Raw genomic sequence first — 13,720 nt, forward strand, 5'->3', positions numbered from 1 at the left:
GATACCCAAGCCAGCTCTGAGTGGACAGTTGCTGTGTTAGCACAGTAGCTCAGCAGAGGCCTAAGTAAATTGGCTCCACTGAGAAGCAAGGGATATTAACTAAGGAAGAGTATTTTGCTAACATGGTCATGCCTCTTTTGATACCTGCGCTAGCTAGTATAGAGGTGACCTGGGTAGCTTAACAGCACTCCATTATACCATGTAGGCATACCAGCTGTCCAGGGAGACTATGACCTTGTGCAAAGGAAAATTGGGGCCATACCCCTTTGCTCCCTGTTTTGTAGCTTGAATACAGCCTAACACATTAGGTAAACTATTCCAGTGCTCTTCTGGGCCCACGGATTTTGACCACCCTAAGTCCTAGTGCAGGGAGGCAAAGTGGGCACTCCTGTGTACACAAAGGCTAGGGACAGAAGTGACACATAAACTGGTTTAAACCTGTAACAGAAAAGAAGCTCAGTGCACATAAACCAGTTTCAAAATGGCTGAAAATGGTTTAAGATAAACCTGCTTGAATGTAATATCAGACTTAACTGATGGTCAAACCAGTTTATGAAACTTCTGTCCCAGACCCCTTCCTGGTTCAAATTAAATCACAGTCCCCCAGCATTTCGCCATGCTTTGCAGCCCTGGGCTGGGCTGTGCTCTCTGCTCCAGAGGGCAGGGCTGGCCCCGCCCTTCTGCTCCGTAGCTGGACCAGTGAGGGCTGGCTGACAAGGGGGTGAGGGGGCAAGCCCGGCTGGGATGCAGCTCAGTCTGCAGGGCTGGGGGGGAGACTGTTCCCCCTCCCCCTGGCAAACCCCAGCTGGGGTCTGGATCTAAGGAGGGGCAGTTAAACACCCCTTCCCTCCCTCAAACTTACTGCTGGCTGTGACTGTGGACTACAAATCCCAGAGGCACCTGGAAGCAAGAAGAGGAAGTGATGAGCAACCCTGAGGAGTACTGCTGCTCTGATTTTGGACTACAAATCCCAGAGACCTTGGGGCAGCAGGATGAGGAAGCAAACACACAGCCCATGTTGGTTATATATCAGGGTGCCATGCTGTAGCGTCACCTGACTTCTAGCCTGAGCTATTACAGACATATGGCTGCATTTTCTGAATCAAAGGTAAATGTCTGTTCACTTCTGTTTCAATTTAATCTCAGTTTAGACTAACCTACAATCAATTCAGCCTCAGGCTTTTTGACTGTCTGTATTTAGCCAGATTTACAGAGAGAATCTGTAGTCAGGGGCAATCTCATTCTGAGTAGCAGGCAGGCAAGAGAGCGAGAACTCCCTTCCTGGACACCAGAAAAGAGTTGGAGACGGTGAAGCTAGAATGGGAAACTTCATCTGAATAGAAAATTCCAGAAAATCTTTTTCTTTCTTCACAAACATTAAAATGAAAGAAAACTGTCCTTTAGGGCTGTGCAAAATTTTGACGGGTGTTTTGTTTCAAAGCTGTTTAGACTTGTTTTGAGCTTGAAACACCAAAATTGAAATGAAATGAAATGAAATGAAAGGCTTTGAAACAGCTTTGAAATGGCATGAGGACACAAAATGTTTCAAAAGTTTTGAAGCTGGGCTTGCTTGCAGCTAAACAGAAACTAAGGAGAGAGAGGGGGAAGGGCTTTTCTGATATTGACATCTATCCCCTAGTTTGATTCCCCAGCTCTCTGATCATTACCTCAGCTCTTCCTGGGGGGCCCAGCCCCCAATCTGTGTGTGGGATTTCAGCAGACTGTTGCTGCCCCCCCAGCCCCGCAATGCTGCTGAATAGACAACGATACCACAAACTGCTCCCATGGCTGGTTTTACTGGTGTTTACCTGTGCTAGGAGCCCAACTGAAGTAAGTTAGGGTGGGTGGAGGGATGGGTGGATCAGGGGGGCTGGTGGCTCCATGGAGGACGTGTTTGGCAGAATTGGGGGGCTCTCTCCCCCCCCAGACCCAGGGCTACTTCTAGCTCCCCAGTCCCTTCCACCCCCAGATGAACAACCCTGCCCCATTGACCTACTCCCCCACCTGTCCCATCCCTCCCCCTAACCCAGCTTACTTTGATTGGCTCCTGGCACTGGTGAATGCTGGTAAAACTGGCACTAGAGCATCTTGGGGGGAATTATCTGTCTGGGGGTGGAGGGGAGAGTCAGGGGGGTAAAAATAGCCTGGTGCTGGGTGGGGAAGAAAAGCACAGTCCTGTGTTCGGGGCCAGCAGGTAAACTTTCCCAGTCCTGGGGCTGTGCTCGGAACATGTACAGAAGTTCAGTTACATTGATCTACCCTTACCCAATCTAACATAGTGCACCTCTGAGGTACAGCTAAATTAGCTCAAGTTAGCCATTTTTTAACCAATCTAATTCCCCTGGAACTTGTACAGTTTGCCCTTAGATCAGTCTAACTAGGGAACTAGGTGTAAGGTCTGCTCATGGGCGAATTAAGTTAGGCCAGGTGGCCACTTTAACATGATCTAACCTCCCATTAACCTCCCGGAACCTCTGTACATACCCTTCTTCTCTAGCATAGATCCTAAATGTTCTAACACATTCTATAATTCTGATTGAGCCTCTCTATACTAAAAAACAATGGCTGCTGTGCAATTTATAAAGCTTGCATAAGATGTCTGAATTCTGTTGCCTCCTCTTGGTCCTATAAAAGACCTCAGTTGGAAAGGAAATTTCCAACACTTTCAATAGGCACCTGTGTCTGTCTTCTTTATCTGTTTTCAAATTCAGTAGAGAAACTATGGGTTGGTTTTTCAAAAGCAATCAATGCTTGTCAAGTTTTTACACTACTGAAGTCTGACACCAATGGGAGCAGAGTCTAAGCCACTGCTGGATACTTTCAGGAATCTTACCTTGCAGTTACATAGGTATAATGTAGGGACAGAAAGCAGTGCAGATGTGAAACAAGATCCTATTCAAGTGCTGCTGTGTGCCTCTTTAATGCTATATGCCTTTACAAGTAAGTACTGTGAATTCAGGAAGCCCTGTGTTGTTTCATGCCTATAATAACAGATTCTGTTCAGGCATTGAAGTAAATTAGTTTTATGTTTTCTTCCTATACAGGTGCACTATATAGTGTGGTTGTAGGCACATGAGGCTTATTTTCCTTATCTGTTCAGATGATGAATACTGGTAATTGTAGTAGTAACTGCATCATGGTGTACACATAAAAGATCTAGTCAGGTATTTAATGAATCTGCTTGTACCGAGTCCTGCAGCCATCACCCCAAGACTTTCAACACATGTGCCTAGGCAAGAGTATGGAGTAGTGGAGTCTACCTAAGACCTACCCATCCCTGCTTTAGACCACTGAGACAGAATCCAAAGTCCAGACTGAGTACAGATGTTCAGTGCCTTGCTGGTTGTAGCTTCTGCCAGATAAGAACTGCTGCTGACAGCCTAATGCCTCAGCGAGGGCGTGTTCTGTCAGGGTGATGTCCCTTAGGGTGATGGTGCCTCCAACCAAGGTATCTGTCAGGGTGATGGTCTCTCCAAACAAGGAGTACTCACAAGGCAGTGGGAGCTAGAGTTCTGAGGTGCCTTACCTGCTTTACTCAGGAAGTTGCAACATTGTGGTATTTTATAGGAGCTACCCTACCTCAAGTAGCTCCACTACATTGCCTCCAGACCCTCCAGTCAGATGCAGTTTACTGTTATACCCAGGACCAGTTAAATAGTGTTATTATATTTTCAAAGCTCTATACAAACATTATCTAATTTGTTGACAACAAACTGGCATCCAGCTCATCTGGTCCTCTGACGACTATCCCATGATGCTCATCCAAGTGGGCATCAATAATACTGATAGGTCAAAAATGAGCAAATCAAAAATGACTGCAGGGCTCTGGGTGCAAGGGTGAGGGGATCAGGGACTCAGGTGGTGTTCTCCTCAATCCTACCAGTTAAAAGGAAGGGCTCTGGTAGATGAATACATGGGCGCACAAGTGGTGTCACCAGCAGGGCTTTAGCTTCTTCGACTGCGGGATGTTATTCCAAGAAGTATTGCTAGGAAGAGATGGGATCCACGCGACTATGAGAGGGAAGATAATTTTTACAGAAAGACTTGCTAACTTAGTGAGGAGGGCTTTAAACTAGGTTCTATAAGGGATGGAAACCAAAGCCCTGGCCTAAGTGGGAAAGTGTGCTTCCATGTCACCCAAGCAGGAAGGGGCAATAGGGTAAGCCGTCTTATTTGTTCTGAGAAAGTAGGCCAATTGGCTAGTTACCTTAGGTGTCTCTACACAAATGCAAGGATTCTGGGAAGCAAGTAGGAAGTGTTGGAAGTCCTTACACACAGTCACGGAACTATGATGGGATTGGAATAACAGAGACTTGGTGGGATAGCTCACATGACTGGAGCACTGTCATGGGTGATTATAAACTGTTCAGGAAGGACAGGTAGGGGAGAAGAGAAGGAGAAGTTGCACTTTATGTAAAAGAACTGTAGGATTGTTCAGACCTCCAGCATGGAACTGGAGATGGGCCTGTTGAAAGTCTCTGGATCAAGGTCAGAGGGGAGAGCAACAAGGGTGACATTGTGGTGGGTATCTGCTATAGACCACCAGACCAGGAGGATGAGGTGGATGAAGCTTTCTTCAGACAGCTAGCAAAAATTTTCAAGTCACAGGCCCTGATTCTAATGGGGGACTTCAATCACCCTGACATCTGCTGGGAGGGCAATACAGCAGTGCACAGATAATCCAGGAAGGTTTTGGAGAGTGTTGGGGACAACTTCCTGGTGCAAGTGTTGGAGAGGCTCTTTTGGACCTGATGTTCACAAATAGTGAAGACTTGGTGGAGAATGTAGATGTGGATAGCAACTTGGGCAACAGCAACCACAAGATGATTGAGTTCAGGACCCTGAGGAAAGGAAGGAAGGAGAGCAGCAGAGTAAGGACTTCGGGCTTCAGAAAAGCAGAGTTCAACTCAGGGAACTGATGGGCAGGATCCCCTGGGAGGGCAGTCTGAGGGGGAAAACAATCCAGGAGAGCTGGTTGTATTTTAAATAAACTTTATAAAGGACACAGCAGTAAACCATCCCGATTTACAGGAAGAATAGCAAGCATGGCAGAAGATCAGCTTGTCTTAGCAGGGAACTCTTCAATGAAGTACAACACCAAAAGGAAGCTTACAAGAAGTGGAAACTTGGACAAACAACTAGAGATGAGTAAAAGTATTGCTTGGGCCAATCAGGAAGGCCAAAGCACAATTGAAGTTGCAGCTAGCAAGGGACATGAAGGGTTTCTACAACTATGTCAGCAACAAGAGGAAGTTTCAGTTCCCTTACTGAGTTGGGGGTCAATCTAGTGACAGATGATAGGGAAAAGGATGAAGTATTTAATGCCACTGCTTTTTTCACCTCAGTCTTCACAGACAACGTCAGCTCCCAGACTACTGAACCTGGCAGCACATTTTGGGGAGAAGGTGAGCAGCCAACAATGGCGAAAGAACAGGTTTGGGACTATTTAAAAAAAGCTGGATGTGTACAAGTCCATGAGACTGGATGTGATGCACCTGAAGGTACTGAGGAAATTGGCTGATGTGATTACAGAGCCTCTGGCCATTATCTTTGAAAACTCATGGCAATTGGGGGAGATCCCGGACAATTGGAAAAGCCCAAATATAGTGCCCATCTTTAAAAAGGAGAAGAAGGTTCCAGGGAACTACAGACCAGTCAGCATCACCTCAGTCCCTGGAAAAATCATGGAGCAGGGCCTCAAGGAATCCATTTCTAAGCACTTGGCGGGGAAGAAGGTGATTAGGAACAGTCAGCATGGATTCACCAAGAGGGAAGTCATGCCTGACTGACTTGATTGTCTTCTATGATGAGATTACTGGTTTTGTGGATGTGGTGAGAGTAGTGGATGTGATATACCTTGACTTTAGCATAGCTTTTGATATGGTCTTCCACAACATTCTCTCAAGCAAGCTAAGGAAGTATGGGTTGGATGGATGGGCTGTAAAGTGGCTGGATAGAAAGCTGCCTGGCGGGCTAGTAGGGGGTGCTCCTGCGTTGAGCCACCCACCTCACTGTGCCCGACCACCTTCCAGGCTCCGAGTGCCTCCTTGGGGGTGCCTCACGTCTGACCGACCCCCTTCCTGGAGCACACCCGCTAGCCTGGGGGTAACACTGTCACCACCCAGGGCTCTGGACTGATTCTGGCTCTGTGCACCCTGGGAAACACAGGCCTAGTAGCCCTCAAAGGTACTTGATTCCCTTCAAGAAGTTGGGATGCTTTCCTCTGTCAGAAGCACAAGTAGTGGTCTCCCTTAGTCAACCAAACCAAGGGGACCCCAAGGCATAATCTAGACCCACTCCCAATAAGTCTCCCACACTAGGTACAAAGGAGAACTTTATTGGTTACATGGGGTAGGGTTAGAATAGAGTACAGGGTAGAGCAATATTAGAGAAATCCCATTGAGCAAACTCCCCTGGCTGGGTAGCCTTTGATCATGTATCTGAGTTACTGCAAGCTAAATGTCTAGTTAGATCTCTGGTAGCTTACTCACAAACATCATCCAGAGGCAGTTGGAGATTCCCTCTGGAGGCAGGCAGTTCCTTGATCATGAGTTTTGAGAGAGAGAGCAAGTTTCAGATGGTCCAGCTCTTCTCTCTCTCTGAGTCTCCCTCATGGCTGCTGCCCCCTCCTCCTGGGCAGTCCTTAACTTATATAGCCCTTGTGACCTCATTTACCTGGTCCAATGGAGGCCAACGCCTGTTGGCTGTCAGCCAACCAATTTGAAATACATCACTAGTCGCCAGGCAGACTGGCAGTCTCTAGCCCACCAAGGAGGAAGCCCCTCATCCAGGTGTGTGGAACTAGTCATGTAGGCAGAGGGAGCAGGTTTCCCCCCTCCCTCAGGAATGTATCCAGCTCAGGTTACCTAAAGAGATAGGGTAAGGTGTGTCTCCTCTGCTGGGCCCAACCTAATCAAATTGTCACAGAGCAGAGTTTTTGGGGAGAAACAAAGGTGGCCTTCTGCCACAGTCTCAAGGGGTAGCAGTCAGTGGCTGAATGTCTAGTTGGCAGCTGGTATCAAGTGGAGTGCCCTAGGGGTTGGTCCTGGGGCCAGTTTTGTTCAATATCTTCATCAGTGACCTGGAAGATGGGATTGAGTGCACCCTCCATGTTAAGGGAACATGTTGATTGAATGCTTAAGCATGAGAAAGTTGGGAACCAGCAAAATTACAAACAAGGGCAGTCTTGGCTTTCCTCCCTTTGCATGTGCATTAAGATGCAGGACTTCACTGGGAGTGAGCTAAGGGGAGGTTCTATTACATTAAAAATGGCCATCTTGATCTAATCTATTTTGCCCTGTTGTGGACCTTACACTTAAATCCCTAGTTAGGTCCATCTAAATGCAAACTGTACAGAAGTTCTAGGAAGGTTCAATTTGTGTAAAAATGGCCAACCTGATCTAAGTTAATCTTACCTCAGAGGTAAGATCAAATTGGACATTTTTAGACTGATTTAACTTTCCTGAACTTCTGTACAGTTCCCAGCGCAGCCCCCAGGGCTAGGAAAGCCCAGACTGTGGCCCCAGTGCCAAGGCTGCACTTTTCTTACTCATCCCCCTGGCACCAGATTATTAATAGCTCCCCTCAGCCCCTTATCCTCCTCCCCCACCCATGGACCCCACCCATGGACCAACCAGCTTTCCGCTCCCCCACGCTCCTTCACAAACCCCTCATCCTGCAAGCTGCTCCTAGTGCCGGTTTTATCTGCATTTGCCGATGCCAGAAGCTAAGGAAGTAAGTCCTGGTAGGGGGAGCAACAGGAGGCATGGGGGGTTTGCTGGGGGAGGTTTGTGGGAGCTAAAATAGCCTTTGGTCCCCCCTAATCCCCAATGTGGACTTGGTGAGCCCCCCTGATCCTGCCAAACCCTCCCAGACCCCACTAACCCTCCACAGACCTAGCCAGCTCCCAATCCCCCGATCCCTCCTGTGGACCCCACCTACCCCCCGATACACCCAATTGCCTCCCCCCCTCCACAGACCCTGTTAGCTCTGCTGTTTCCCACAATCCCTCCTGTGGATGCTGCCAGCCCCTGATCCCTCCCACAGATCCTGCTTGCTGTCCCAATCCCCCCGATCCTCCCCACGGACCTCATTTGCCCCCTGAAACCACCCCGGGCATGATTGCCTCCCAAATCCCCCCAGGCTCCCCACTACCCCCTATTCCAATTTACCTTCAATACTTACTTAATCTCCCTGAATGTCTGTACTCAGCCTAGGTGGTCAAATCTTCTTTCTGTGTAATGAAATGTAACATTATAACATTTCTTGAACAAGTGGGGCACCTCTTACTATGGTGTATTACACTGCCCATTAGAGGAGTCCCACTCGTGTGCGTGTGTGCGTGTGTGTGTGTGTGTGTGTGTGCATACATATGCATGCCTCTGTTTTAGCAAAATAGAATGGACTACCAAAGAGGATAGATGCGTTGTCTCTTTTCCTACCTGGTAGAAACTGGGAAAGGATTGGATATTGAGTACCTAGTATTTTGATTTTATTTGTTCTAGTTTTGTAAACCTTGCTTGGAAATAAGAGCAGATATAAGGAAAGGGTCTTGGACTTAGCAGCTGTGGGAGCTTTACTGTACTTTTTTGGCTGGTAAATTTGCTCATTGCTTTACCTTTCCCTGCCTATTCCAAATCCCCTTCCTATCCCCAACCTCTCTCTCAATCATTCCCATTAGTTAGTCATTATTTTGATGGCTTTACTGGGGCACCCCAAATTTCAGCTTTAATACTTTGTAAATTGTATGTGGCTAGATTGTCATTTTACAGTCTGCCTTGAGTAAGGATGGCATAAGCTGCAGTACTCTAGAAGCAGACCAGAGAACGAATTGAGTCTCAGTCACAATTTCTCTTCTATTTCCCCTTTCTCTGGGAGAAGACTGGATTATTTCATTTGGTTTTGTAGAGCACCTTTGTCTGTGCTGGCCAACATGGTATCATTCTTGCACACATGGGTGAGTCCTCTTAATTGTTGCTACATTTGGGCAAATACATACAACAATGCCTAACCCAACTCAGGCAGCTGATGGATAGAAACAATCTAGTCTATACAGTTCACAATGTTGACTATGTCTGAACATCTTAAAAAAAACTGCAGTGACATTTGAAAATAGGCATTGACTTTTTGAAGAGTATACACGGGGCATATTAAAATGATGGATTTTGTGGTGCTGGTGTCCAAAAGCAGCATGACATTTATAGTGAGGGGAGTACTGATGTTTCTTTCATTAAAATGTAGGTTCTGATAAGTTCTGTGATTGTGCTGTTAGACCAGGAATTTAAACATTTATTACCCATCCCATTTTCTTTCAGTGGTCATTTTTCTCATAACACACTTTTTTTTAACAAGCTCTTTATGGGTAATAGCTCCACTTCAAAACAGACTCAGTCCACATATGTCAATCCACACCCTCTCTTCATTCAGCTCTCCCTTATAGACTTGCTTCTTCAATGTCACACACAGGAAGAGAATCAGTAATACAAACTATTAGACAAACAACCTCCCTGGTTACTGCCTTTTCTGAGATGTCCATTGTTTTGATTTTCTCTCTTTGTCTTGTTTAGACCATAAGGGAGAGATTCACAAAGGAACTTAGGCACCTACTTTGCGTTTATGAATTCCACTCTTGGATCCAGTCGCCTAGCTTTTTGGGTGCATGCCATTCTCAGTTCATTGTTGGCTCTGTTTTGTGTCTTGTAGAATGCTGTGCACATCATATATACTTAACAAACAGTTTGTATTTTACCAACTGCAAGGCATTCTATGAATTTCAAGTTCTGTACAGGACAACAATGATCATGATGTTAATGGTAAAAAAAATAACAAACAGGAACCTACTTTGAGAGATACAGAGCATCCATAGTTTCCATTAATTTTAGGAAAATTGCTGGTGACCATCACTAATGTAATTTATACCAGATTATTAAATACATACATTATATTGAAGAAAATTGGTTACACAACTCCACAGGGCTGTTTTAAAAATTCTATCCTAAGTGAGTTAGGAGTCAAAGTCTTATTTACAAATGTGACTTAGGATTCAAAATCAAGCAGGCACACTTGAAAACTTTACCCATAACCATCTAGGGGGTATTCTGCATTAAACTAGTTTCAAGTTGGTCTGACTTATCTATAACACAGTGCTTATATCACTTGTTTAATTGATTTCAGTCTCCATCAAGAGTGTAATCTGGTTTTCTCCCTTTTAACAAAGGTGTTTTTATCTTAGTGCAGTGCATGCATATGTTTGCCTTTTATGTGCCTTCAGCCATGAACAGTTTTTGCCATCCTTCAAACTGTTCACACTCCACTCCACCCCATAGACATCCACATACACGGTTGCTGTGGTATGCCAATATTGTTTTCTACATCTTTAGGTTAGATGTTATTCAGTAGCCAATTTCAGATCCAAACAATGTCAACTCAGCAGCCGCCTCTTCAGTGAAATAAAAGCTGTGGTTAAGATGTCATTCTCCATAAATCAGTTTTGGCAAGGATGAAGGCTGAGGGCAGGAACTGGAGTAGTCTTTACAGGGTCTGGGTCATTCAAGTGGTCTTAATCCTACCTCTTATTCCCGCTGGCTTTGTAGAAGGTAGATGGACCCACTTTAACATGAAGGAATGAGTTTTTTTTATCACAATAACAAAGACGCTGGGAAATTCCAATTAATTAGCACGCCTTGGTCTAATGAAAGAATAAATTTGAAAAAGAAATGCCTAAAGCTTTGAGATGAGTGGAAGCATGTAGGGACAATGCAGGTTTTAAATATTTGTGGCTGTTTGTATAATTTTCCCAGGGTTTGCCTCTCTGTGACTTGAAGAGAGAAAAATGGAAAGACAAATGTAAGGCTTTGTTTGGGTCACGATGTAATAACATTACAGCTTTTAAGTAACCTATATAAGCCATAATTTGAAGAATGATGATAATGACTGCACTGTAAAAGTCAGTTTAATTAAGATGATAGGAATGGGACCGTTTGCTATTTTTATTTATATAATATATATTCTTATATACAATAGTAACTCCATTTCACAAAAGAAGATAAAGTGTGAAGTACTAGAAGCTTTGAAAAAACATGTAGTAATCCTACATGTAATACTTTGCCCAGCTGGAAAGCTTCTGTCTAACTCAGAGGAATGAGTTTAGGTCCTGAAGCATGAGAATTTACATCCTTTCTATAAAAGGAGGCAGTTACTGGGAATGTTTTCATTGGCCATATAAATGCCTTTTTTGAATCCTGTTAAGCTCTTCACCCAAATATGTGGTAGCTGCAGCTTTCACAAGTTAGTGACATGTTGGTACAAAGGGCTTGTCTTCACAATATCCAACCTTCCCTGATTTTTTTTTTTTAAAGCAAGCTAAGGACATCCCTCTCACGTGAGGGAATTCCAAGAACCTTTCAATGGACCAGTTAGATTTCCAGTACTGTAATTTTTTAAATACTGAAAACTACATATGTTGAAAAGATTTTGTTTTTTCTTGATAACGGATATTTTTAAAAAATTGTATGAGATTTGCATATTTCCACTACTGTGGAAATTCAAACTTTGCTAATATCTGATAAGCATGCTTGAAATGTATGTATTAGTTAACGGTATATGCATATACTGAATATATGAATGTGTGTGTGCGTGTGTGTGTGTGTGAGTTAACAAGATTATCACTTGAAAAGACAATTGTATTTTTACTGAAAAGTGTTTTGAGGTGATGAAATGTATTGATATTTAATGAAGCATGAAGCTTTTAAATGAACCATGAAAGCAATAGCTAAACTAATTAACTGAGCATAAAGCCTCTTAGAATGCATATGTTATGTGGGCTGTATGCTTATTATTTCTGCCTGGTTAAATTGACATCTAGGATAACATTCTCATATAATCTTTTAGGAGAAACAACATTAAATCTTGCTCTTAGTGTCAGGAGAAAGAAGGAACCACCCATTTATATTTCCTGCAAGCTCAGATGGGGACATTTAACTGAAGTACTCCTGGGTTTTGAAGTTACAGCAATTTAACATCTTTGCACAGTGGCTTTAACTTGGGAAGCAGACAGGGATTTAATGTAATTCCAAGTTTTTTATGTTCCTGTTTACATAATACCTGAGCCATTTCCGGTAGTTCTTGCAGCACTAAAGCCTGCCAACCTCTTCTTATTTAGTGTCAAAGTATGTAATGGTGTTTTGTGCAGTTTTTGGATTTCAGTGTCTTGAAGACTAAAATGCTTTACTGGGAGATGGTATTCAGCTACAACGGGCCATACATAGGGGTTTACCAGAGAGTTTCAAATGCAAGTGTACCTTAAATTCCAGCAAAGCGTTTATTGTGTTTTTGTGCACTGTCCATTGGCTCATATGTGCCCTGCTAGAGTAGACAATGATGTGTGATGGCAGGGTTACAATCAGTGTGGCAACTTCTTGCTAAAATTGTTAAGGATCAAGCTGTCTCCTGCTTAACAAGAGCATAGTGCAAAGGGCCTCCCAGTTCTTGCATTACCTCAGTTTTGGTGGCTGACCTTCAGGTGATGAAAGATGACAGTTTACACCAGTTGAGATCTGCCTGCCTTTGTGCTCCACTAGCTGAAGTGAGTAATTATTGCTATTATCCCATCAGACACTAGTGACACTGAAGGAACTGGGGATGAGGAAGGACCATGTCTTTTCCTTAAGGGAGTAAGGGGCAGAGTCATGCCTTTACCCACATTACCCATCTAGGCTTGCTGCCTGTACAGGGGAGTACATGGTCCTGAATTGTGCATGTTCCCTGTGCACACGAGGGAGGCTACCCCCACACTGGTTAAGCACAATCTGGTCTTAAACAAGGAATCATAAGTTACAGTCTGATTCATAATTATGTTTCTTACATTTTATAGCTTGAGTATATGAAATTGCAGTCCATCCAAAATGAACTGCAACTGGCAACAATTGCATAGTTTCATAGTTTCTGGGGTCGGAAGGGACCTGAACAGATCATCAAGTCCGACCCCCTGCCATGGACAGGACTGAGTGTTGGAATCATAATACCCCAGCCAGATATCTATCCAACCTCCTCTTGAAGACCCCCAAGGTAGGAGAGAGTACCACCTCCCTTGGGAACCAATTCCAGAGCCTGGCAGTCCTAACCATAAAGTGTAATACCTTCAGCCTGACCAGCACCACATAGAAGGGAAGGATCACCTTCCTGGACCTGCTTGTGATGCATCTGTAGATGCACAACAAGGTGTGGTTAGCCTTACTTACCGCTTCCTTGCATTGGCAACTTATGTATCTCCTGGAGTCAACAAAGATCCCTTTCAGCCACTGTGTTGTTGAGAAGGGTGTTCCCCAGCCTATAGGTATGTTGCAGGTTCCTTCTCCCTAGATGCAGCACCTTGCACTTGTCTGCGTTGAATTCCATTCTATTCTTATCCACCCACCTCTGCAACCTGTCTAGATATAGTTGTATTCTGTCCGTCCCCTCCAGTGTGTCCACTTCTCCCCACATCTTTGTGCCATCAGCGAATTTGGACAGCATGCTTTCTATGCCCATCTCCAAGTCGCTGATAAAGATGTTGAATAGCACAGGTCCAAGGACCGAGGCCTGGGGAACTCCACTGCCCACATCCCTCCAGGTTGAAAATTACCTGTCCACCACCACTATCTGGGTGCGAGCATTGAGCCAATGATTTGCCACCCATCTGACTGTGTAGGCATCAATGCCGCACTCGCCTAGTTTTTTGTTT

At 44.6% G+C, this 13,720-nt stretch overlaps 1 protein-coding gene across 2 annotated transcripts in view; it reads left to right on the forward strand.

The window, feature by feature from the left end:
• GLIS3 (GLIS family zinc finger 3) overlaps positions 1-13,720 on the forward strand; it is a 345,944-nt gene that overhangs the window by 44,740 nt on the left and 287,484 nt on the right. The window contains exon 1 of one of the 2 annotated variants that reach the window (XM_059724758.1): positions 938-1,108. The exons of the other annotated variant lie outside the window; for it this stretch is intronic. The gene's annotated coding sequence lies outside the window, so the exon portion shown is untranslated. Of the gene's footprint in view, positions 1-937; positions 1,109-13,720 lie in introns of those variants that run through there. 2 annotated transcript variants of the gene reach the window in all.

The sequence above is a fragment of the Alligator mississippiensis genome, chromosome 3 (assembly GCF_030867095.1).
Source record: "Alligator mississippiensis isolate rAllMis1 chromosome 3, rAllMis1, whole genome shotgun sequence".
NCBI lineage: Eukaryota > Metazoa > Chordata > Crocodylia > Alligatoridae > Alligator > Alligator mississippiensis.